We start from the raw sequence: 27,218 nt of genomic DNA, 5'->3' as shown, positions 1-27,218 counted from the left end.
TAGCAGGGCAGTGACAAGCAGACGCCGTCATCTACCAGGCTTTATCTCCCACAGATTCTCTCAGTGATTCATCAGTCTTCCGGGAAATTATTCAAGTCACTGGCATGGTGGGTACATGTGACCAGCCAGAAATTCTGTTATCAGTGCGGGTTTACCGTCACAGAATCCCAGGTACAGAAAGGAAGCAGATGCCTCTCCAGCTACACCGACCAGGGATACAGGGGCCAAAACCAGCCACAAAGATTTACCGTTAGGCTACTTTCACACCTGCATTAGGACGGATCCGCACCTATAATGCAAACACTTGTGTCCGTTCAGAATGGATCAGTTTGCATTACCATGAAAGTTAATGGGAGGCTGATCAGTTTTCAATTGCACCATATTGTGTCAGTGAAAACGAATCCGTCCCCATTGACTTACATTGTTAGTCTGGACGGATCCGTTTGGCTCCGCAAGCAGCGTTTTGGTGTTCGCCTCCAGAGCGGAATGGAGGCTAAACTGAGGCAAACATGCATTCTGAGCGGATCCTTATCCATTCAGAATGCATTGGGGCTAAACTGATCCGTTTTGGACCGCTTGTGAGAGCCCTGAACGGATCTCACAAACAGAAAGCCAAAAACACCAGTGTGAAAGTAGCCTTAGATGGACAGGTCACATTTGCATTAAGTTTTTAGCATAATTTCCAATGTGTTACTTTTGCAGTTCAAGCTGGACACAGACATCATGAAAGCAACCTCAATGAAAGCCGACAGGGCCGCTAGCACTGGAGAGCAACTGACCGAGGCCGAGTGTCAAGTCTAAAAACATATATGCTCCGTGCTGTCCAGAGGCGGAGGAGGAACATCAAACGGCATCCAGATGACAGCTCCAACCTACACTGACAGCATGGACACAAAGTGCTGAGCCATAGCTTTATACCTCCTCAGCATCTGTGTACAGCGACGGAGCCGCACAAAGCACTCTGTGAGAACTTAGAGACAGTCAGTAGTAGTGCGTCCCAGGGGCCACATGCGCCCCGCTATGCCAATCTGTGTGGCCCCAGCAATCTGGACATAGAATTGTCTGTGTGTGGTTAACAGAGACTAATGGTCCACTATGTACAGGTGAAACTCGAAAAATTAGACTATTGTGCAAAGTTCATTTATTTCAGTAATGCAGCTTAAAAGGTGAAACTAACAGAGGAGATAGACTCATTACATGGAAAGCGAGATATTTCAAGCCTTTATTTGTTATAATTTGGATGATTATGGCTTACAGCTTATGAATCTCAGGTCCCCTTTGCTCAGGGGATATGAATTAGTTAGCTGACTAGAGTGTAACACTTTGAGCCTAGAATATTGAACCTTTTCCTTTAAAATTAGAATATTGTGATCACTTTCTAAGCCTATTTATCCCCTCACTTTTCTATAAATACATTATTAATGATATTAAAATCAATTCTGAATGAACTATCAGTTCAAAGAAAAAAAACGTTCTCTGACTCTGAGTCCAGCCACGCCCACAAACGAATAAGACACACCCTCTCTCTACGATTGCTCGTCTCCACCCCTTCTCTTCCAAGTCTCGCAGCTGCGCAGTATACATTATATGATCAGTGCGAGATGAAGCCTGAATATTCTAATCGTGAATTTTTATCACGAATATTGGCACTTCGAGAATTCGCGAAGATCTAGAATATAGCGCTATATCTTCGTAAGCGCAAACATTCTAGACTGGTTCTGCACATGCGAGGGAGGAGGGTAGGATCTTTAGATTCTGTCACTCGACGGGAGGTGGGGTTAGGAATGGGAAGTGATGAGGTAAGCATTTAATTTACATAACTTGAAAAAAGCTAAAGTGGACTGTAAAAGTACTTGGAGGTGTTTAAAATAAAAAACCCTGTTATGACTAGGGTGGGGGAGAACTATCTTGGGATGTCGACGATTCTTATAGTTAAAAACCGGTGACAGGTTCCCTTTAAGTTGCATTACTGAAATAAATGAACTTTTGCACAATATTCTATTTTTTCGAGTTTTACCTGTAGCCATCTCTGGGTCCCTCATACATCAGGAGAATGGGTTCTCTGTTCCGCACTCCAGAAAAGGGGCACATGAGTTACAGATGGCATTTTTTTCCATTTTTAGGTTTATGGGTGTGTGAAATGCTAGGCTGTGATCACAACACCCATCATCTATAAATGGAGAGAGCCTCACGCAAGGTGTCCTCTCTGATTGGGAAAGAAGGGGACGCTCATTCTACCAAGTGAATGGAGTGCCAGAAGAGGAACCCGCACATGTCAGACATTTATGGTGCATGTTTTTTATATGCTATACATGATTATGTCCTTTTTAGTTTTACGGTTTCAGTTTGACAGTATGGTCCCTCAGATCAGAAAAGGCTGCGCACCCCTGGTGTAGGATACATGAGAATGGAAGGACTCTAGCAGTGTCACTGAAGACTGGCCCAGTGTGACAACCTGAAGCAGGATAATTGAAGGGTTCCCCCTTAAGTGCAGCCATCAGCTTCCTATGAGTCAAGACCTGGAGCAGTAGACAATATAACAATATTCAGTATATCATAATGTCCACACGTACTTTCTGGATGATGCCAACTCCTTCCACGCCTGCCATTTATTCCATTTCCAGAGTCTGTAACGTTCAGCCGCTTGTTTTCCCACCTGAAATTCCTCTTGGCAGCGTGCCTAATATTTCATCTACACACCACTGAGCAAACCAGAATGACAAAGAAAGATGTGCTCACTTGTAACGTGAAAGAGAACCTACAGGACAAGATCCCAGGAGAACCTCACACAATATTACATTAAGCACATTTCAGAAGCGCAGATCTGCGGCACTAGACCAAATACGTTCTAAATTCTAATTAAAAGGAGGCCTGAAATGTTCTGTCAGCGGTATAACTATAGCCAAAAGGGTTAGACAAATGTGGGCCGAACCCACCAAGTTTCACAAGACCATCTGATGTGTAGTGAGGTGACCTGACTCTTTAATGGCAGATGTCAATCATTTGTTCTCAAGGGAAATACACCACCACGTGCACGGGGGAAATAGCCGTCTCATGTAACATCTATCTACAGCTAGGTGTGCACTTGCATCTAAATTCCGATATTCTGTTCTGGCGTAGGAAAAAGAAAACCAGAATCACTAGATCGTTTAATTGTGCTGGAATCCATGGCGGAGGCTCCTGCAGGACTGCACATAGTCTATGGTGTATGGCCACATTTACCCTAGATATATAGTGAAGCAGACTTAGGAGTAGTGTCACAGCACAGTTCTGGCACAATGTAACAGTCACACATTATAACGCAGCATTTTCATTGTGTCCTGTACTAAAGACATCCGCAGGCACACAGATTTGGTACATTTCTTGCAGATTCTGCATGAAAATACAGTAGAATTTACACGAATAGGTTTAGAATACCAGTATGAAAATGTATGGAATTGAGCATATGCTGTGGATCTTCCCAGACCAGTCTCCTACTGCACTGCAAACCATGAAATCCACGGACATCAAATCATTTCTGCAGCGTAGATTTTACACAATGTACACAGTTAGGTCACATTATTATGACCATCAGCTAATATCCAGAATAAGGGCTCATGCACACCACCGTATGTATTTTGGGTGCCGCAGAACACGAACCTGCAAAAAATGTGGACGACATCCTTGTGCATTTTGTGAAATGGAACAGCTGGCCCCTAATAGAACGTAATGCGGACAATAATAGGACATGTTCTATTTTTTTTTTTTTTGCAGAACGGACAAATATGAAGCAGAATGCACACAGAGCCAATTCCATTTGTTGGGCCCCATTGAAGTGAATGGTCCCACATACGGGCTGCAAAAACGGACAGACACTGCCGTGTGCAGCATGGACAGCAGGCAGATGGGCTGGGAGAGACTCAGGAAGGTCCTGGTAGGTTGTCACAGGTATCTGGAGCCATGCTGACTGCAGTGCATCCCACAGGTGCTGGAGGGTGCGTGAGGGAGGATCCATAGAGCGAACACCACGATCAAGGTGATCCCACAGATGTTCAGTTGGGTTCATGTCTGAGGAATTAGGGGCCAGGGTAGTATTTTAAAGCCTTGGCCATGCTCTTCCAACCAATGCAACTTCATTAGCAGAGGTGCAGGGCCCGTCCATCTGCTTTGGAGCCTCATGTGCAGCAAGATTCACTGAAATGTTATTTTAGACATGTCTGGTAGCCCCTGGTTCATTATGGTGGAGAGAAGCTCCACTGTGACATGTCTGTCCTCTCTAGTACACATTCATAGACAATGTTCACCTCTCACATCAATGGCTCGTAGTGCTCTGCAGTGTCCACATCATCTGTCCACTCACGCTACACTTTCACCACAGCAGCGCATAGAACAGTTCACAAACTGCGCTATTTCAGAAATGCTGCCACCTTGGTCTGAAAGCCAATAATCATGCCATTTTACAACTCTGACATATTACCCCTTATAGCGGTGAGGGCTATGTGTGCAGACATCCTATCACACACCTTTACATACCTACAAGCCAGCTCACGGGACGGGAAATTCTTCATGAGCTACGCACTTCCGATGTTGAAATTAAGAAGTGGTCATAATAATGCGACTCGACCGGTAGTACAATGGTGTCTCAGCTGTTTCATGAGCATGAAGTTAACCCTTGTTCTCACAATTTAGTTAGACTAAAAATCTTAACCCAAGATTGTATCTAAGGCCTCGTGCACACAACCATATGTTTGATCTGCATTTTTTGCTGATGTAGACCCATTAATTTCAATGGGACCGCAAAAGAAGCCGACAGCAAAACCTGTGCTGTTCGCATCTGTATGTCCGTTCCACAAAAAAGATTTGTGGACAAGGACAGGACATTTCTGCTGGAGTTGAAAATGAAATGGCGGCATGCACTCAGCTGGTAACCGTGTTTTGCAGACCACAAAAACAGACACAGTCGTGTGCACAAGCCCTAAGGGCTCATGCACACAAACGTATTTTCTTTCCGTGTCCCTTCCCTTTTTTTTGCAGACCATATGCAGAACCTTACACGTCAATGGGTCAAAGTTATTCTGTGTGCATTCTGTTTTTCCGTATGTCTGTATTTCCATTCCGCAAAAAAAAAAAAATAGAACATATCCTATTATTGTCCGCATTACGGACAAGGATAGTACTGTTCTATGAAGGGCCAGCTGTTCTGTTCCGCAAAATACGGAATGCACACAGATGTCATCCGTATATTTTGTGGATTTGTTTTTTGCAGACCGCAAAATACATACGGTCGTGTGCATGAGCCCTAAAGCAGAGAAGTCGTTACATGACAGTGACCTTCAGCTTTTACAATGGTAAGGGATTAAGGCGCAGTGCATTAGAGACTTGATTTACAACAGGAGAAGCCATCTAAAACACACGTGTAGCTGGAGATATGCTCAGATCCTTGGGCAGGTTTAATCCCGAGCTGGACAGGACACCAGAATGTAAATAGGTCTCTCCTGAGGAATGCAGCAGAAGTATGTTACGTAACTCATTTAACAGATCCCAAATCAAATATTTCCTGTCAGTAATCCATTCCCGAGCTGCCTGCGCTTGTGTCCGCTCATGTTACTGTTATTAATGTAAAGAAATGCACGCTGCACCCGTTTCTCTGACCACGCAGAGCCTTGATTCTGCTACACGGATGTGTCCCAGGTACATGATCTTCTCATCCAGATGAAACTTGTGTGTGGTATAACACCAATAGCACACTGACCCATACATGTCTGTTACTTCCTGTGTGCCCTATGCAAGAATGTCACTGGAGGCCCGGCTCTTGTCATCAAGATTAGCAGTGGGAAAATTCTTCAAGGATCTCCTATTTGTGGACTTAAAACGTGCAGAACCATGAAGGAGAGTTTGGCTGTATGCAGCTAAGGCTACATTCACACTGGCGGTTTCCCTTTCCAGTATTGAGATAAGTCATAGGATCTCAATAACGGGGGGAAAACGCTTCAGTTTTGTCCTCATTCATTGTCAGAGGGGACAAAACTGAGCTGAAGGGAACGGAGCGCACCAGAATGCATTCCGTTCATTTCCTTGCCTTCCCATGACGCACACAAAAGTGCTGCAAGCAGCGTCCTGGGATGCGGAGCAAGACGTGTCATGGCCATATACATAATACAGCATTTCTTCAAGCATTTTTCAATGTGCAATGCAACTGGATGTCAGAACTGACAAGCTGCCTCAGTCCCTCATCTTTCCACTTGTTCTAGCAATGAAGGTCATCTCCCACATTCCTGCAGAAGATTAAAACTACAAGCCTGCAGTGACACCACACTAAAAACAGCACCCTGTCATCCAAAAACTCTAACTTACTACCGAAGAGGTGGAGTGGAAACTAGGAAAGTAACGTGCCGACAAAGGAGAAGCACTCGTCAGGCAGAATCCGATTACAGGTCACAAAATGTCAGTCAGGCTGGGTTCACATCAGGCTTTTGCCCTACTTTTAACGTATACGTTAGGAAAAAAAAAGATTCAGAACCTTCGTACTCTACACTTTTCCATACACAGTAATATATACGTTCCTTTACAATGGAACGACTGTGACACAATAGTCAGAGGCATCCGTTTAAACTATTATACATACATTATATATTGTACATGTTAAACGCAAGATAAAAATGTGTGATGTGAACCCAGCCTAAGGGCTCATGCACACGGTCGTAGCCGTTTTTGCGGTCTGTAAATTACGGATTCGTAAAACACAGATACCAGCTGTGTGCACTGTGCATTTTGCAGAACAGCCGGCCGCTTATAGAACAGTCCTTGTCCATAATGCAGACAATAGGAGATGTTCTATAATTTCGCGGACAGCCTGCAATGGGCATGCAGAGTGCTGTTCGCATCTTTTGTAGCCCCATTGAAGTGAAAGGGTCCGCATCCGAGCCGCCAAAACTGCGGCTCAGATGCGGACCAAAACAACGGCAGTGTGCATGAGGCCATTAAAATTACCGCATTGACAGATCCAGTCTGCGCATGCGCAGACCTTTAAAAATGTAAAAGAATAAATACCGGACCTGCTTTTTCCGGATGACACCGGAGAGATGGATCCGGTATTGCAATGCATTTGTGAGACGGATCCACATCCGGATCTGTCTACAAATGGTTTCCGTTTGCATACAGATTGCCGGATCCAGCAACACAAGCGTGAAAGTACCCTTAGTATGGCCTCATGCACACAACCGTTCTGTTGTTTAGGTCCGCAAACCGCGGTTCTGCAAAAAACGGAAGCCGCCTGTGTTGCCTTCCGCAATATGCGGAACAGAACGGGCGCCGGCAATATAAATGCCTTTTCTTGTCCGCAAAGCGCGGACAAGAATAGGACATGTCATTTTTTTTAGCGGGGCCACGGATGCGGACAGCACACGGAGTGCTGTCCGCATCTTTTGCGGCCCCATTAAAGTGAATGGGTCCGCATCAGAGCCGCCAAAACTGCGCCTCGGATGCGGACCCAAACAACGATCATGTGCATGAGGCCTATGTCCAAGGTTTTTCACTGACCATCTGTCTGTTCAGGAAAAATCGCAGCATGTTCTATTTCCATCCGTCTCTCACAGGACTGGTCTATTCAAGTCAATGAGGGAGATTTGGAGGAAGTGGTATAAAGAAAACTGGCTTAGTTGCCCATAGAAACCAATAAGATTTCACTTTTCAGAGCTCCTTTGATAAGTGAAATGTGGAATCTGATTGGTTGCTATAGAAACTAAGCCAGTTTTCCTTTAGACCTGCCCTTACACCTCTGCCTCAATGGGTCAGTGAAAACAAACTGAACCACGGTGAAGGACTGACCGTTTACCACTGAGTGTTACTGGAGTAACTGGACATTCACAGAAAACTCGACTGAACTGAAGCAAAACTGAGGGAAAAAATCTGCAGATTTCCAGTGAAAGAACAGAAAATGGTTCAGTAACGCATGTCTGAGGGAGGAGGGCTCTGTTCACATTCACAATAGGCATTTATGTCGCTCTGATCTGTTACAGAAGTGACATATCCGTTTTCTGATCCCCATTGACTTTAATGGGTCTATTTTGCCAAAGAGCAGTCAGAAGCGGACCAATAAGTGAGGCAGGAATAACAAGGCACATACAGTAGACTGCAGACTAAGGCTACTTTCACACTAGCGTTCGGGCGGATCCGTTCTGAACGGATCCGCCCATAATAATGCAGACGGAGGCTCCGTTCAGAACGGATCCGTCTGCATTATATTAGCTAAAAAAAGCTAAGTGTGAAAATAGCCTGGGACGGATCCGTCCAGACTTTCAATGTAAAGTCAATGGGGGACGGATCCGCTTGAAGATTGAGCCACATTGTGGCATATTCAAACGGATCCGTCCCCATTGACTTACATTGTAAGTCTGGACGGATCCGCACGCCTCCGCACGGCCAGGCGGACACCCGAACGCTGCAAGCAGCGTTCAGCTGTCCGCCTGTCCGTGCGGAGGCGAGCGGAGCGGAGGCTGAACGCCGCCAGACTGATGCAGTCTGAGCGGATCCGCCTCCATTCAGACTGCATCAGGGCTGGACGGCTGCGTTCGGGTCCGCTCGTGAGCTCCTTCAAACGGAGCTCACGAACGGAAACCCGAACGCTAGTGTGAAAGCAGCCTAAGATTCAGAAAATGTATACAATTTTTATTAAAAATTGTCAAAAATAGAAAGCCAACGCAGAGTTAAAATGCCTGAATGCTGGAATAACACAAAATTGTTAATTCAGTCCCAGATCCCCAATAAGGTCAGGGAAATGGGTTTTAACAAAATAGCAACAACCATGAGGACCAAGTTATACAAGTGTATATAAGCCCCCCCCCCCCCCCCGCCAATAATGCTGTATCAAATAGTAACGAGGACAAAGGGTATACAAGCCCCGTCCTCCAATAATACAGTATCAAATAGTAACAACATGGGCAAAATTCTATCAATGTATACAAAACAACTAATCGGGTTTGGATTGCTGTATCAGATTCGTTTGAAAACCTCATTACCAATAGTAATGAAATGTTTGGGCTCGAGGTCTTTGCAAACTTGCAGCAAAAATTGTGAGGTTGTCAATGGAAAGAAAAGAAATGCTAATCATCACCAAAAAAGGCTTGTTCTTCTTGCAGGTACGGGTGGGAGAGGGGACCCAGCATGACACCGCTCAATCAGCTATAGTTCAAGCTTTTATCACATTTTATAAAACTAAAGCAAGTGTCAGTAGTCCACAGCAACCAAAGCTTGGCTTTCAAATACTCCAACTCATAAGAAGTAATGATAGCGGACACCGCCGCTACTATGATCACCTGATGTGTACAAGGTGGAGGTCGCAACCTAATGGCAAATTAAAAGTTAGACTTGATGAGTGCAGACATCTCATTGACCGTATATCATCAGCAGCACATCACATTTCACTTGATGGGGCTGAGCTGAGCCTAGCCTATGTGACTGGCCTAGGAAGAGGCCTAAGGCGGGGGTCCTGGGAGTCTGATTCCCTCCCCCCCCCCCCCCCCCCCCCCCCGGGTCAGATATTGACCACTTATCCTGAGGATAGCCCATGTCTGCTTTATTTGCAGGCACAATATATGACTATAAAGACACCAGTGATAGGAGGTCGCTTTCTGAGAATAGAAAAACCATCTTCCTCTAGGTGATAATGCTATAGCTAAGGCTACTTTCACACTGGCGTTTTGGCTTTCCGTTTGCGAGATCAGTTCAGGGCTTTTACAAGCGGTCCAAAACGGATCAGTTTTGCCCTAATGCATTCTGAATGGAAAAGGATAGGCTCAGAAAGCAGTCTCCATTCCGCTCTGGAGGCGGACACCAAAATGCTGCTTGCAGCGTTTTGCTGTCCGCCTGACGAAACTGAGCCAAACTGATCCGTCTCCCATTGACTTTCAATGGTGTTCAAGACGGATCCGTCATGGCTATAGAAGACATAATACAACCGGATCCGGGATGCATGCGGTTGTATTATTGTAACGGAAGCGTTTTTGCAGATCTGCAAAAAAAAGCTAATGTGAAAGTAGCCTTAGTGAGAAGTGCTCAGCTTTGCATGTTGAGATCCTATATAAATCCCAGAAAACCCCTTTAAGGGTACTTTCACACTAGCCTTATTCTTTTCCGGCATAGAGTTCCGTCCTAGGGGCTCAATACCGGAAAAGAACTGATCAGTTTTCTCCCCGTGCATTCTGAATGGAGAGCAATCCGTTCAGGATGCATCAGGATGTCTTCAGTTCAGTATTTTTGACTTTTCAGGACGGAGATGATACCGCAGCATGCTACGGTTTTATCTCCGTCCAAAATTCCGGTACACTTGCATTGACAGGCATTAATGCCAGATCCGGCCCCGAGTGATCCGGCATTGCGGTCTCAGACCGCAAAAAGTGAGAAACAAATAAATGCCGGATCCGTTTTTCCGGATGACACCGGAGAGACGGATCCAGCATTTCAATGCATTTGTCAGACGGATCCTGATTTAATGCCATCAGTTTGCATGTGTTTTGACGGATCCGGCAGGCAGCTCCGGCGATGGAGCTGCCTGCTGGAATCCTCTGCCGAAAGTAGCCTAAACATAGTAAATGTAAGCCAGCATTGCTGAAATATAGGTGCAGTTACTCACAGATAGCTTTTATTTGGGGGAAAACAAAAACATTATCCAGCGTTGTAAAATGTAATTGACGGGGGTCTGACTCTTGGCACTCCTGCTGATCAGCTGTTCGAGGGGAACATTACTTGTGCAAGCGCTGCAGTCTCTTCAATGATTACATCGCTTGCACAGTATGTAGCATCAGTTACATGCGGTCAGACAGATGGACAGCATCTCTGCACATACCAGACATCATTCCAGAGATCAGTCCCATAGTAGTGCAGTTATTTCACTGGGGTGAACCAGCATTGTTGCTCCCGTTCTGCTCAGTTACAGCAGCAAAACAACAAAAGTAACAGATCCGGCAGAAAAACTAATGGCACCAGACAGACCTCAGCAACTATAATTGGATCTGCTGGGTTTATGTTAGGGAGTCTGGCATTTTCCTGTGTTTCTGCGACAGAGACCCCTAAAGGTCCTTTTACACAGGCCGACATTTCAGCCAGTTATTGCAAACAAACCAAACATTCCTGATAATTGCCTGATCTTCTTCAGTTGAAGCTTCATTTACATCTCCTCTGTATGGGGACAAGTTATAGCAATCCCCATAGAGACTTATTGTTTCTGGGCAGCAGATCCATGTTTAGGCCTCTTGCACACAAACACATACAGTGGGTCGGCAATACACGGGCATCGGCCCACGTGCACACCTAATCACGGATGTGGACCCATTCACTTGAATGGGTCTGCAATCACGGAGATGCGGAACGGAAGAACGGATCGGAACCCTACAGAAGCACTACACAGAGTGCTTCCGTGGTGCTTCTGGCCCTGCCTCCGCACCGCAAAAAAATAGAACTTGTTCTATTTTTTTGCGGTGCGGACGGATCGCGGACCCATTCAAGTTGAATGGGTCTCGATCCGTCCCGGCCGCCGCACGGACATTGCCCGTGCATTGGGGACCGCAAATTGCATTTTCCAATGCACGGAACGTGTGCACACTGTTCGTGTGCAAGAGGCCTTATACAGGACATGTCACCGCCCAGAAATTATGATTTTTTGTGCCAAAGTGAAAAACACAATCACTTGATGAATGGCTTGTTCATCAGATGATCGCTGGCACCTTATCGGGAACAAGTTTTCTACAAACACTCATCCCCAATAATTGAGCTAATTATTGGTTTGTGTAAAAGGCCCTTGGGGCTTCTGATTCAGAGGTGCTATTTATTTGGGATGTATGGTTACTAGGCCTTAATATATTTAGAATACTGTTTAGTTTTTTGCTTAGAAACCCAAGACCTATTACTGGTTTATCCACAGGCACAATATGCGATTATGAAGAAACCAGCAATATTTATTAGCTTTTTAAGCATAAAAAACATTTTCAATATAAGGATATAGACTTTTTTGTGTTTTAGGGGGAAATAAAAAAAAATCCAAAGAAAAAAACCTTGATGTCTCTCCCAAGATTCAAACCTGGGATCAAAACCAATCATCTAACCACCAAGCTATAACATTACCACATAGAGATATAAGTTTTTCCCATGCCTGTAAGCTAGCACATATGACTGGCGTCTTTATAATCATACATTGTGCCTGTGAATAAAGCAGTCATATGTATTTTAGCTTCCTGAGCAGATCTCAGTGTGGTGAAGCTACAGTATGTAGAGTATATGATATGTAGATGCTAGGACACAGCTCTGCCCTCAGCATGTCTAGCCCTGTCAATCAAGGGGAGGGTGGAGTGTACAGAGCACAGGGGGTGTTACATAGTGGTGCTCAAAGGATTCAGCCCTGCCTCCTGGTGCTTGAACTTGCTCATTTGCATATGAATTTAAAAGGGTTGATAGATAGGGCAGAGCCGCTTTAAGACATTAAACTGCACAGATGCCACAAACATCAATAAAGTCTACAGCCAGAAAGAGCTCCTGAACTTCTCCCCAGAAGTGCCTCCTCACATCTTGCTAATTCTGACAGCAATTAACAAATATAACACAATGTTGCTATTTTAAGCTTGATCTCTGCACTGGGTAATAGCACGTCACCATGGCAACGGGCAGACAAAAAAGAAAAAACACTTTTTCTGATTGTAACAGCATTTTGCCATCAATATTTTATCATTGACATTTGCCAGGAAGGCATGAAAGGTGCAGTGACGAGAGTCTAATTGATACAAACTCGTTGCGCAATCAAGTCCGTCTGTACACAACGGGATCTGCATGAGGATCACTGCAGATCGCTGGGCGGCAACTATTGATTTGCATGTACAAGTGCAGCCCGGCAATGCACATCAAAAGCCACAACATATCCCGCCAGTAACACATGCAGAAAGGCAGCGAAAACCACACTGCAGTGTGCATGGACCCCAATGCTGGTTTCTGGAGAGCTATTCTATGTGCTCGTATCAGACTACTCTCTCCTGTTCAACTGTCCTAGGAGGCTGTGATTTCGGGCGAATAAACCCGTGGTCAGGCGGGGACACTTGTTCATAATACAGGCACAGAAAATGCTTGTCCTTAGTCAGTGACATGTCAGGAGTTGCGACCAGTGAGGGTTCAGGTGCTGAGACCCCCACTGATTGCAGACAGGTAGGTGAAGGAGCGACACTTTCTACATGTAAACTCCGACAAAGCAAATCTGACAAGTGAAATGTTTTCTGAAACTGGCGACACTGTAAAGGGCTTCTCTGAGCTCTCCTCGGGATAGGCCATCGATAAGAGTGCCGGGGTCTGGCTCCCTGTATCCCCTCATTTGAACGAGGCTGAGCTGCGCCTCGGCCATATAACTGATGAACACAACATGACATGGCCTAGGAGGAGGTCTAAGCACGCGGCCTCTTCATACAGCTCATCAGCAGGGGCGCTAGGATTCGGACCTCTGCTGATCTTATATTGATGACATACCCTGAGGATAACCCCTTTAATGAGAGCCTAGTACCACGTAGCTAGTCATCCGTGATATGGCTTCGATTCACAGCAGATTTCATTGGTTTGCCAAGTCCATAGAATAACAGGTCTGAACAGCACCATAGGAACTCCCACTGACCTCTAATGGGGTGCATCAGGGCTTCCATTGACTTTAATGGAGCTGAGCTGCAACATCATGGGCAGGTGGGGGCTGTTTTTGGAAAGAGGCAGCCATGTTTTTCTAATCCTGGATAAACCCATTAACCTTCACAGACATCACTAGCACAAAGGGCCTCTTTGATTACCCTGTTGCCAATAACAACCAGAGAGGAACCAAGTTTTAAATGCAGCTTAGAAAGTGAACGCTATATGTCTGAGGCCCATTGCTACATGGATATTCTAAAGCGCATCAGCACATTGTGTCCGGCCAAGTTAAAATGTGTAGACGATACCACAAATTAAATGTTCCGAAAGAAGGAGGATTGTGAAGCCACGTGTTAATAGCGTCAGAGTGAGCTGCATTTCCAGGCTTTTAAGGTCTCGTTCACATTTCCGTGTCCGTTTGACGCGTTTCATCCGTGAAGATGTCTGAAGGATCAGTGTTTGGTCCGTGTGTCACCCGTATTCCACGGACGCTGTTCAGCTAAAGATTTCAAACGCATCTCCTATCAGAAAAAAAAAAGGACGCCATCCGTGTTGTGTCCGTGATCTTCACGGTCCCACAGACTTCAATGGGCATGTTTGGTCCACATCACAGACCAAAGTAGTTAGCGTCTTCAGTATTTTTTTTTCTAACTCACCATGGGTCAGTGAAAAAATGATGATGTGTGAACAGACACATTCAAATCAATGGGTAAGGGCGCTGTCCGTGGAAAATGCAGACAGAAAAATGGAAATGTGAGCGAGGCCTGATACTTGTCCTTTCCGGAGTGTTCTGATTTATCCTGTTGTTCTATCGGAGACGCAGGTCTCTTTCATGCGAAGCAATTAGCCATTAACACCGGCAATAGTATGATCTGATCAACCGCAGCAGAAACAATACAAACCTGCAAGTATTGGAAAAACTGATCTTTTGGAGGAGAGCAGCGCGGGTCCGATTTTTACGTGGTTGCCAAAATTGTCCAGCTGCAACAGTGGGGCAGATTTACTAATCCTACAGGCAGCGTGACCATAGACCTGTTTCATGGTGTCCGTGATGACATCCGTGCCAAGATAGTCAGTGGTCCATCCATAAAAAAAAAATCTGTGTATGCTCCACGTGTCCGTTTTTTGCCCTCCATGAGACATCCGTATTTCAGGTGCACTGCTAGGCTGAAAAAATTTGTTTCCAGAGAATCTCCTAGAGAACAACGGTCCGTGAAAATCAGTGGACGGATGCCATCTGTGTAGTGCCAACAGTATAACGTGCCAACCAGATGTTGGTCAACTTTGTTTGAGACACAACTTTAGTAAAAATGGCGCTAAATGTTGCATACTAGACCACGCCGCCATGTTAGGCGAGAAGTAGAAGTGGGAACCTAGATGTACCAAAATACTGTGACACCAGACATTCATGACATCAGCCAAGAGTCATCTCTCAGCCACATGCCTCAGTGACACGTGACAAGATACACGACCAGTGCCCTGTTCTGCCAGCCTGCACAGCGCTTATTCACACTGTGACTCTGCTGCATCTGTGTAGTATCACACTACATACACAGTTCAGATCATGACTGGCAGAATACCTATAATTTTATACCACGTGACCATATGGCGGTATAAATACAGACTAGTAATAACTGCATAAATCACAATCAGATCCAAAACACAATGACAAATAACCAGGGGGCGTGACAAGAGCTGTCAGCTGCACCCAGGGGGGGTATTTAAAAGGTATCAGTCACCAAAAAGCTCCTCCAATTGAGGGTCAAAGGAACTAGATCCACTTCCAGCCCTAGCAGATGGACCCATGCCACCCCCTCTTTCCAGCAGAGGAGGGCTCATTTTGTGGGTGCTACCTTCAGCTTGTCTCATGGAGAAGAAAGTTTGAGGATGCTCCACAAGCTACAAAAGTGATCAGAGAGCAAAGATGGCTATCCTCCCTGTAACTGATGCCTGTGAGGAACACAGCCTGAAATGGAGGACAGTACAGGAGGTAGAGTCCGGCCATGGCTGCAGCACCTCAGTACGGGGAGGACATGGCTGTCACCGGGACAGGTCGCACATATTACCACATAATGTCCTCCTGTCACTCCTCCGCATCTCCCATCCATAACACACGGTTCAGGCGTCCAATACAAAGTCCATGGGAACTTTCTGGGTGGCTGACAGCGCCCGCTTACCTCAGCCGCGGAGCAGTGGGTCCTCCGTGTCGCGTTACCACAGCGCTGTGTCTAGACACTGGGACCGGGGTATGTGCTGCATTCCTCCCGGCAGCCGGCTCCCGTCCCCGCGTATAACCCACACCGTGCGGCCGCTGCTCCGTCTATTACACCCGGAGAATCCTGTGAGCTGCGCCCGTTTCCTCAGTGAAGTGCAGCCCGCAGACCTCCCCTCCCTCTCCACCAGCCCTCCCCTCCGTTCCTTCCTTCCTCCCTCCCTCTCCTGCACGTGGGACGGAGCAGGGCGGGAAACAGCGGCGGAGCCCCGCACACATCCCCTCCCCGCAGTGTGTCAGGGAGGAGATGGCGGTGCAGCAGGGGCCGGGATCTGTGGAGTCCTACAAGCCTTCAAAAAGGAGCTGCCACCGGTGGAAAAGCACAATTCACCACAACATAAGCATATTTTTGCTTCAACCTTTTAGACCTCAGCCGTGTTAGCCCCCCCATATCAAAATTTTTGAACAAAATATGTGCAGTTGGTTAGATCTTTGTTAGATCAGGTTAGATCAATTGTTCTTTGCGTTAGATCTCATACAGAAGAAGAGATATTAACAGTTATTTGCAGGGGGGGCTAACCCGTCATCAGCCCCCCCTTATCAAAAAATTGACCAAACAATTAGCTATTTTGGAAGATATTTGTTAGATCAGGTATGATCAACTAGTTGTTTTGTTAGATCTCACATAATTGCAGACTTATTAAGTGATTAATGAGGGGGGGCTAGCCCCCCCACATGCAATTTTCAGGTAAAATTTGATGCAGACTAATAGGCCTTCGTTAGATCCGGTAAGATCAAGTGGTTTCAACGTTAGATCTCATTTAATTACAGAGATATTTCACATAAAAATACAGATATTAGGTAGTATTAAATAGGGGGGCTAGCCCCCCCACATGCAATTTTCTGGTAAAATTTGATGCATACTAATAGGTCTTCGTTAGATCCGGTAAGATCAAGTGGTTTCAACGTTAGATCTCATATAATTTCAGAGATATTATGGATATTTGGTATTACGTCAGGGGGGGCTAGCCCCCCCACATGCAATTTTCTGGTAAAATTTGATGCAGACTAATAGGCCTTCGTTAGATCCGGTAAGATCAAGTGGTTTCAACGTTAGATCTCATTTAATTACAGAGATATTTCACATAAAAACACAGATATTAGGTAGTATTAAATAGGGGGGCCAACCCCCCCCCCCCCCCCCCCCTCCCCACATGCAATTTAATGGTAAAATTTGATTTAGGCTAATAGGCCTTTGTTAGATCCGGTAAGATCAAGTGGTTTTAATGTTAGATCTCATATGATTACAGAAATATTATGGATATTAGGAATTACATAAGGGGGAGCTAGCCCACCTATTTAATACTTCCTAATATCTGTGTTTTCATTTGAAAAATCTCTGTAATTATTAATTATCTCTGTAAAGATCTAACGTTGAAACCACTTGATCTAACCGGATCTAACGAAGGCCTATTAGCGTGAATGAAATTTTACCAGAAAATTGTATGTGGGGGGCCAGCCCCCCTTATGTAATACCAAATATTTATAATATCTCTGTAATTATATGAGATCTAACGTTGAAACTACTTGATCTTACCGGATCTAACAAAGGCCTATAAGCCTGAATCAAATTTTACCAGAAAAATGCATGTGGGGGGCTAGCCCCCCTATTTAATACTACCTCATATCTGTTTTTTTATGTGAAATATCTCTGTAATTAAATGAGATCTAACGTTGAAAACACTTGATCTTACCGGATCTAACGAAGGCCTATTACTCTGCATCAAATTTTACCAGAAAATTGCATTATGGGGGGCTAGCCCCCCTAACGTAATACCAAATATCCATTATATCTCTGTAATTATATGAGATCTAACGTTGAAACCACTTGATCTTAGCGGATCTAATGCAGATCTATTAGTCTGAATCAAATTTTACCAGAAAATTGCATGTGGGGAGGGGTTAGCCCCCTATTTAATACTGCCTAATATCTGTGTTTTCATGTAAAATATCTCTGTAATTATATGAGATCTAACATTGAAACTACTTGATCTTATCGGATCTAACGAAGGCCTATTAGCCTGAATGAAATCTTACCAGAAAATTGCATGTGGGGGGCACGCCCCCCTTATGTAATAACAAAATCCATTATATCTCTATAATTATATGAGATCTAACGTTGAAACCACTTGATCTTACCGGATCTAACGAAGGCCTATTAGTATGCATCAAATTTTACCAGAAAATTGCATGTGGGGGGCTAGCCCCCCTATTTAATACTACCTAATATCTGTGTTTTTATGTGAAATATCTCTATAATTATATGAGATCTAACGTTAAAACCACTTAATCTTACCGGATCTAACGAAGGCCTATTAGTCTGCATCAAATTTTACCTGAAAATCGCATATGGGGGGGCTAGCCCCCCCTGACGTAAAATACCAAATATTCATAATATCTCTGTAATTAAATGAGATCTAACGTTGAAACCACTTGATCTTACCGGATCTAACGAAGGCCTATTAGTCTGCATCAAATTTTACCAGAAAATTGCATGTGGGGGGGCTAGCCCCCCTGACGTAATACCAAATATCCATGATATCTCTGTAATTATATGAGATCTAACGTTGAAACCACTTGATCTTACCGGATCTAACGAAGGCCTATTAGTCTGCATCAAATTCTACCAGAAAATTACATGTGGGGGGGCTAGCCCCCCCTGACATAATACCAAATATCCATAATATCTCTGAAATTATATGAGATCTAACGTTGAAACCACTTGATCTTACCGGATCTAATGAAGGCCTATTAGTCTGCATCAAATTTTACCTGAAAATTGCATGTGGGGGGGCTAGCCCCCCCTGACATAATACCAAATATCCATAATATCTCTGAAATTATATGAGATCTAACGTTGAAACCACTTGATCTTACCGGATCTAATGAAGGCCTATTAGTCTGCATCAAATTTTACCAGAAAATTGCATGTGGGGGGGCTAGCCCCCCTATTTAATACTACCTAATATCTGTATTTTTATGTGAAATATCTCTGTAATTATATGAGATCTAACGTTGAAACCACTTGATCTTACCGGATCTAACGAAGGCCTATTAGTCTGCATCAAATTTTACCTGAAAATTGCATGTGGGGGGGCTAGCCCCCCCTGACGTAATACCAAATATCCATGATATCTCTGTAATTATATGAGATCTAACGTTGAAACCACTTGATCTTACCGGATCTAACGAAGGCCTATTAGTATGCATCAAATTTTACCAGAAAATTACATGTGGGGGGGCTAGCCCCCCTATTTAATACTACCTAATATCTGTATTTTTATGTGAAATATCTCTGTAATTAAATGAGATCTAACGTTGAAACCACTTGATCTTACCGGATCTAACGAAGGCCTATTAGTCTGCATCAAATTTTACCAGAAAATTGCATGTGGGGGGGGGCTAGCCCCCCCTGACGTAATACCAAATATCCATGATATCTCTGTAATTATATGAGATCTAACGTTGAAACCACTTGATCTTACCGGATCTAACGAAGGCCTATTAGTATGCATCAAATTTTACCAGAAAATTACATGTGGGGGGGCTAGCCCCCCTATTTAATACTACCTAATATCTGTATTTTTATGTGAAATATCTCTGTAATTAAATGAGATCTAACGTTGAAACCACTTGATCTTACCGGATCTAACGAAGGCCTATTAGTCTGCATCAAATTTTACCAGAAAATTGCATGTGGGGGGGCTAGCCCCCCCTCATTAATCACTTAATAAGTCTGCAATTATGTGAGATCTAACAAAACAACTAGTTGATCATACCTGATCTAACAAATATCTTCCAAAATAGCTAATTGTTTGGTCAATTTTTTGATAAGGGGGGGCTGATGACGGGTTAGCCCCCCCTGCAAATAACTGTTAATATCTCTACTTCTGTATGAGATCTAACGCAAAGAACAATTGATCTAACCTGATCTAACAAAGATCTAACCAACTGCACATATTTTGTTCAAAAATTTTGATATGGGGGGGCTAACACGGCTGAGGTACCTTTTAGTATACGGTGTGGTCTAAATTTGTGTCACGTTTAGGCCTCCTGTGACTGCCATCCTTGTGAATCCTGACCGATCCAATGCTCAATTGTTTTTCACACATATTTGCGGGGGGGGGAAAACGCAGCATGTTCTAAATTGTGCGTTTTTCATGCAGCTCTGGCTCCATAGAAGTAAAAGGGGGCTTGTGTAAAAAAACAGGAGGCATCTGGATGTAATGTGTTTTTTACTGATAAGAGGTGTATATTGTCATTCTTCAGTGTTTCTTCATCTGTTTGGAAAACGGATGGAAAAACTGAAACAGAGACTCCAATCACAGACAAAACTGACCAAACGTTTGTGCAAAACCATCAGTTTTTTCCTGAACAGATCCTGACAAAATCCGTGTCGCTCCTGTGAAAGTGGACTTCTAATGTCTGGAGCATTTTCTATGCAAGAAGTGTACATGGAGAAATCGGCTCTCTAAAGACTAAAAATCGTGTTATTTCAACGTAACCGGTACACATTTCAGTGACAATTTTCTGCCCTACTTTATGTTTTTGTCCTAAAGGTAGACACTAAATCTACCACAGTAAGGGCCCGACTTTGGAGAATGGAATGCAAGCAATCTTTTTGATGTAATTTGTGGCAAAGTCTGGCCCGTTTTGCATAGTAAATCTCTCCCACTGTCTATGCATGTTCAAATGTTTTTCTTCAGATTAAGGGCTCATGCACACAACTGTAGTTTGTCTGCATCCGCATTTTTTACAGATCAGATGCAGAACCATTCATTTCAATGGGACAGCAAATGTCCATTCCGCGGCCTCGCAAAAAAAAAAAAAAATACAGCATGTCCTATTCTTGCCCATTGTACGACATGTACGCATTTCACCAGTATGTATGTATGTAATGCTTTCTTTATTTCACTATAGACTTTAAAGGAAAACATCTGGCTGCAGCCTTTTTGGCCTACAATACTAGATTGCTGTTGGTCCGACTCTTTGCACCCTTGCCAATCAGCTGTGTGATGGAGCTCTACATCCCCTTCACTGTTTGCCATGCACAGCTCTGTATTTTTAGTAGTGGCTATGCCTGGTATTACTATTCACTATAGCTTTTCCCCAGAGTACATAGCTGTTCTGTACTATCTTAAGAATGGGCCATGAACTTTAGGGAACTGGAAAACCCCTTATTGGGGGTCTTTTACTGAAGGCTAGAGTTTCAGACTCCACTCTTAGTAAAAAGGCCACTGATGAAAAATGTGACCAATTTATTAAGAGCTGCGGGCATCTTAATATACACTGCCTGTCCCCAAAAAAAGTTGCCACCTGGATTTAACTAAGCAAATAGTTATGAGCCTCCTATTGGATAATTACTGCATGGGCGATTATCTTTCAGCTGGCAACAAGTTATTTAACCCCAACTGGTGCAATGAGTTGCTTCTCATTTCTTAAACAACCATGTCGAACGACACATCTTGTGGTCGTGGAAAAGATGTTAGTCTGGAAATCATTGGCATGCATCAAGCAGAGAAAACATCTAAGGAGATCGCAGAAACTACTAAAATTGGGTTAAAAACTGTCCAACGCATTATTAAAAACTGGAAGGATAGTGGGGACCCATCGTATTCGAGGAAGAAATGTGTCGGGAAACAAATCCTGAATGATCGTGATCGGCGATCACTTAAACGTTTGGTGAAATCAAATCGAAGAAAAACAGTAGAACTCAGGGCTATGTTTAATAGTGAAAGTAAGAGCATTTCCACACGCACAATGCAAAGGGAACTCAAGGGATTGGGACTGAACAGCTGTGTAGCCGTAAGAAAACCACTAATCAATGAGGCAAAGCAGAAAAAAAGGCTTCATTTTGCTGAGGAGCATAAAGATTGGACTATGGAGCAATGGAAGAAGGTAATGTGGTCTGATGAGTCCAGATTTACCCTGTTCCAGATTAATGGGCGCATCAGGGTAAGAAGAGGGAGCAGATGAAGTGATGCACCCATCATGCCTAGTGTCTACTGTACAAGCCTGTGGGGGCAGTGCCATGATCTGGGGTTGCTGCAGTTGGTCAGGTCTAGGTTCAGCAACAGTATGTGCTCCAAGAATGAGGTCAGCTGACTACCTGAACATACTGAATGACCAGGTTATTCCATCAATGGATCTTCCTTGATGGCACAGGGCATATTCCAAGATAACAGTGCCAGGATTCATCGGGCTCAAATTGTGAAAGAGTGGTTCAGGGAGCATGAGACATTATTTTCACACATGGATTGGCCACCACAGAGTCCAGACCTTAACCCCATTGAGAATCTTTGGGATGTGCTGGAGAAGGCTTTGCTCAGCAGTCAGACTCTACCATCATCAATGCAAGATCTTTGTGAAAAAATAATGCAACACTGGATGGAAATAAATCTTGTGACATTGCAGAAGCTCATCGAAACAATGCCACAGCGAATGCGTGCTGTAATCAAATCTAAAGGCTTTTTTTTGGTGGCGACTTTTATTTGGGATAGGCAGTGTATTTTTCGCATCAGTGAGGTCCATGCACCAGACCTCACAGGAACTGGCTAGGTTTCAGTTGTGATTTTTGCCTTTTTTCTCAGGTTTTGTGAGGCTGTGATGGCCCCTCCCTCTTCTGATAGACTCTACCCACTTTTTAAAATCCAGCAAGAGTGGCGCAAAGCATGAAAGTCACAACATTTTTGCACAGCAGGCCATTTGCGTCAAATTGCCTGACTTTTTTATGCTATAAAGAACCCCCTAAATGTCTATGCAAATAGAGAAAGAAGTGTTCCTTTAAGAACTTTCAGCTGGACAGCCGGGCACCCACTGGTATTGTGGAGGAAGGGAAGCTGTTAGGGTATATCCACACAGGAGGTAAAGTAGAGCGGAAAAATCCACTTCAGATTTTACAGCAAAATCTGTGGAATAAACGGCAGAATTACATGCCTTTCTTGCCACAGGAATGCCTATGGTTTCATCCTCTCCACTGCAAAGGGTGGAATCCACGGCATGAATGGACATACTGCAGAGTCCGAATGTGATTTTTATGCAGCGTGTGGATACTATTTCTTAAAAACTCATCCAGCTTTCTGGTAAAACACTGCTGATCTGCCATACAAATATCTGCAGCATATCCTCCATGTGTGAAACCCTCCTGCACACGACCGTATCTGTTTTACAGTCAGCAAATTGTGAATCCGCAAAACACAGATGCGGTCCGTGTGCATGCCTATTCTTGTCCGCAAAGCAGACAAGAATAGGACATGTTCTATCATTTACGGGACAGCACACGGATGACAGCCATCAGTGGCGTCTCTAGCTTTCAAATTTTGGGGGGGCACACTGGGGGCCAGGACAAAAGTAGGGGGGGCAGCTATAACAACGATATATTTACACAAGTACACTTAGAAATGCTGCAATACTTTACCCAATACCTAAAACCGCAACAGGGAAGAAAAGTCCAGCTGTCTGTGGATGGCACTGCTATCGGGGGGATCTGTGGATGCCACATACCGTGTAATGTATAGCATCTTATGCTATATGTGTCATCCACAGATCCACCCCATGACAGTGTCATCCCCATTTCCCCCTCCATAACAGTGTCATCCACAGATCCCCCTCCCCGCCACTCACAGGAGTGTACATTTGACATTTCTAAACCGTAATCCATATCCTGCAGTAACTTTAACTCTAAATCAGGATTAAGTGGCCGCTCATCTCTACTAGTACCTTAACCTTACACCACTCGGCTAGCTTCGGTAACAGGGCCAGGCTACAGCCTACAGGTACTGCCTGTTAGTTGTTATCGAGCGAGTGCTGATTTCTGCAGGTCAGAGGATACGGATTACAGTTTAGAAGAAATGTACACTCCTGTGAGCGGTCCAGACCAATGGCGGATCCAGAGCCTGGTCTCGGGAGGGGCACTTCGAGATTATTTTCTGTCCACCGCCACAGAACAAGGGTGCTTATAGAACAGACTGCACAGTGTACCTGTATACTATATATTGTGGGGCACAGCGTGGCGGTATACTGTATATTGTGGGGCACAGTGTAGGCTATATGTGTATAACAAACATATTTGACATGAAGACTTACAGTTACTTGGCTTGGCCCTTGGGGGTCTCGGACGCCACTTCCACACTTTGGCCGGGGGCTCGGCGGAGCTGATGTGTTTTATCCTAATGAGAAAGATTTCATAATAAGTATTTGGAGAAGGGGCAGCGGGATAGCAGAGCAGGGAGAGGCTGGTGCTGCTACTAGGGGTCATACCATGTGGGAGTAATAAAGCCCACCATAATGCCCCCCGGTAGTAATAATTCTCCTTATAATGTGACAATGCAAAAAATACCCCCTTATGCCCCCAGTTGAGCTAATGTCCCCCATAATGTGCCAGTATAAAATACCCCTATATAGTGCCCCCAGTAAATGCCCCATAGTGCTCCTCTCCCCCTTCCTCCTAGTGCCCCCATAATGTACCAGTATAAAATGCCCCAGTAGATGCCCTCAATGTCCCCCATAATTTTGCAAGTATAAATTACCCCTTCTTAGTGCCCCCGTAGATGACTCCACGTGCCAGTAATAAGCCCCCCATCATGTGCCAGTAATAAGCCCCCCATCATGTGCCAGTATTAGGTCCCCCCCATCATGTGCCAGTATTAGGTCCCCCCCATCATGTGCCAGTATTAGGTCCCCCCCATCATGTGCCAGTATTAAGCCCCCCCATTCATGTGCCAGTATTAAGGCCCCCCCATCATGTGCCATTATTAAGTAAGTACCCCCCCTTCATGTGCCATTATTAAGTAAGTCCCCCCCAATGTGCCATCATTAAGTAAGTCCCCCCCAATGTGCCATCATTAAGTAAGTCCCCCCAATGTGCCATTATTAAGTAAGCCCCCCCCCATCATGTGCCATTATTAGGTAAGTCGCCCCCCCCCCCCCAAGTATCACTATTGTAAAAAAAAATAAAAAATTATACTTACCTCAGTGTCAGCGATGCGATGCAGGCCTCTTCTGGCCTGTGTCCCACGCTGTATGGCTCAGGCGGCGCGATGACGTCATCGCGCGCCTGCGCCGGCCTCTGATAGGCTGCAGGCACTAGACCGGCAGCCTATCAGAGCAAGGGGAAGGGACACGCCTCTCCCTCCCCTGCACCGCCGCTTAGTGATGGAAAGTTCGGATCTTTTAGGTGAATCGGTTCATTTGAATCAGCTCATTCAAATGAACCAATTCATGAATCGGATCTTCGGTTCACTTGGTGAGTCAGACTGCTGAGCTGACTCGCAAGTGAACTCTAGGTGCCGGTGCGCATGCGCAGATGCTTGATACATTCGATTCACTCACTACTTGCTGCGCTGCTGACTCAGTGCAGTCGGCTCGTCTTCTTCAGCTCTCTCTGAACTCTGATTACTAGTATTGAGTGATTTATTATAGTAAAGGGAAGCTGAGGCTGACGCCGGACAGGAGGAGTCAGGAGTCAGACAGGAGTCAGAAGCTGTCACTGTGGTGTGCAATGTGAATTGTTGTCTGTTGTGCATTGTTACCCACAGTGACAACAGTCTGACACTGACAGTACAATCCATAAAGGTGATGTGAACCCACCCTTAGGCCCCTTTCACACTTGCGTTGTCCGGATCCGGCATAGAGTTCCGTCGTCGGGGCTCTATGCCGGAAGAATCCTGATCAGTTTTATCCTAATGCATTCTGAATGGAGAGAAATCCATTCAGAATGCATCAGGATGTCTTCAGTTCCGGAACGGAACGTTTTTTGGCTGGAGAAAATACCGCAGCATGCAGTACTTTTTGCTCCGGCCAAAAATCCTGAAGACTTGCCGCAAGGCCGGATCCGGAATTAATGCCCATTGAAAGGCATTGATCCGGATCCGGCCTTAAGCTAAACGTCGTTTCGGCGCATTGCCGGATACGACGTTTAGCTTTTTCTGAATGGTTACCATGGCTGCCGGGACGCTAAAGTCCTGGCAGCCATGGTAAAGTGCAGCGGGGAGCGGCATACTTACCGTCCGTGCGGCTCCCGGGGCGCTCCAGAGTGACGTCAGGGCGCCCCAGGCGCATGGATGACGTGATCGCATGTACACATCATCCATGCGCATGGGGCGCTCTGACGTCATTCTGGAGCGCCCCAGGAGCCGCACGGATGGCAAGTATACCGCTCCCCGCTCCCGCTCCCCACTACTACTATGGCAACCAGGACTTTAATAGCGTCCTGGCTGCCATAGTAACACTGAAAGCATTTTGAAGACGGATCCGTCTTCAAATGCTTTCAGTACACTTGCGTTTTTCCGGATGCGGCGTGTACCTCTGGCAAGTGGAGTACACGCCGGATCCGGACAACGCAAGTGTGAAAGGGCCCTTAGTTATATAGCTACTGAATGAGATGCCTTTAACATATATATCTCCTGAGAAGCCAATTTGATTCTAAAGGGTTAATTTAATTCAACCTGTAATCTAAACTCTTGTGTCATCTGTCACTTCTCCTGTCCCTTAATCTTATCACTGCTGCAACAAAAGCAGCCTCAGCCTCAGTGTAAGGCTACTTTCACACTAGCGTTCGTCGGTCCGCTCGTGAGCTCCGTTTGAAGGGGCTCACGAGCGGACCCGAACGCAGCCGTCCAGCCCTGATGCAGTCTGAATGGATGCGGATCCGCTCAGACTGCATCAGTCTGGCGGCGTTCAGCCTCCGCTCCGCTCGCCTCCGCACGGACAGGCGGACAGCTGAACGCTGCTTGCAGCGTTCGGGTGTCCGCCTGGCCGTGCGGAGGCGAGCGGATCCGTTCAGACTTACAATGTAAGTCAATGGGGACGGATCCATTTGAAGATCCCACAATATGGCTCAATCTTCAGGCGGATCCGTCCCCCATTGACTTTACATTGAAAGTCTGGACGGATCCGTACGAGGCTATTTTCACACTTAGGCTGTTATATGCTAAAATAATGCAGACGGATCCGTACTGAACGGAGCCTCCGTCTGCATTATTATGATCGGATCCGTTCAGAACGGATCCGATCGAACGCTAGTGTGAAAGTAGCCTAAGTCAATGGGAACGGATCCGCTTGAAGAGGTCACCATATGGCTCAATCTTCAAGCGGATCCGTCCCCCATTGACTTTACATTGAAAGTCTGAACGGATCCGCTCAGGCTGCTTTCACACTTAGAATTTTTTCTAAGTTATTAATGCAGACGGATCCGTACTGAACGGAGCCTCCGTCTGCATTAATATGATCGGATCCGTTCAGAACGGATCCGATCAAGCGCAAGTGTGAAAGTAGCCTTACCTGTTCTACCCTCTGACTCACTGCTCTTTTAACTCAATGA

General features: G+C 45.2%; 1 protein-coding gene across 7 annotated transcripts in view; it reads right to left on the bottom strand.

Moving 5' to 3' along the window:
- Nucleotides 1-27,218, bottom strand: part of TJP1 (tight junction protein 1) — a 232,407-nt gene that overhangs the window by 84,856 nt on the left and 120,333 nt on the right. The window contains exon 1 of one of the 7 annotated variants that reach the window (XM_044279727.1): nucleotides 15,804-16,002. The exons of the other annotated variants lie outside the window; for them this stretch is intronic. The gene's annotated coding sequence lies outside the window, so the exon portion shown is untranslated. Of the gene's footprint in view, nucleotides 1-15,803; nucleotides 16,003-27,218 lie in introns of those variants that run through there. 7 annotated transcript variants of the gene reach the window in all.

The sequence above is a fragment of the Bufo gargarizans genome, chromosome 2, assembly GCF_014858855.1.
Source record: "Bufo gargarizans isolate SCDJY-AF-19 chromosome 2, ASM1485885v1, whole genome shotgun sequence".
In the NCBI taxonomy this organism is placed as follows: Eukaryota; Metazoa; Chordata; class Amphibia; order Anura; family Bufonidae; genus Bufo; species Bufo gargarizans.
Note: the sequence above shows the minus strand (reverse complement) of the source record. Positions and strands in the feature narration are given on the sequence as shown.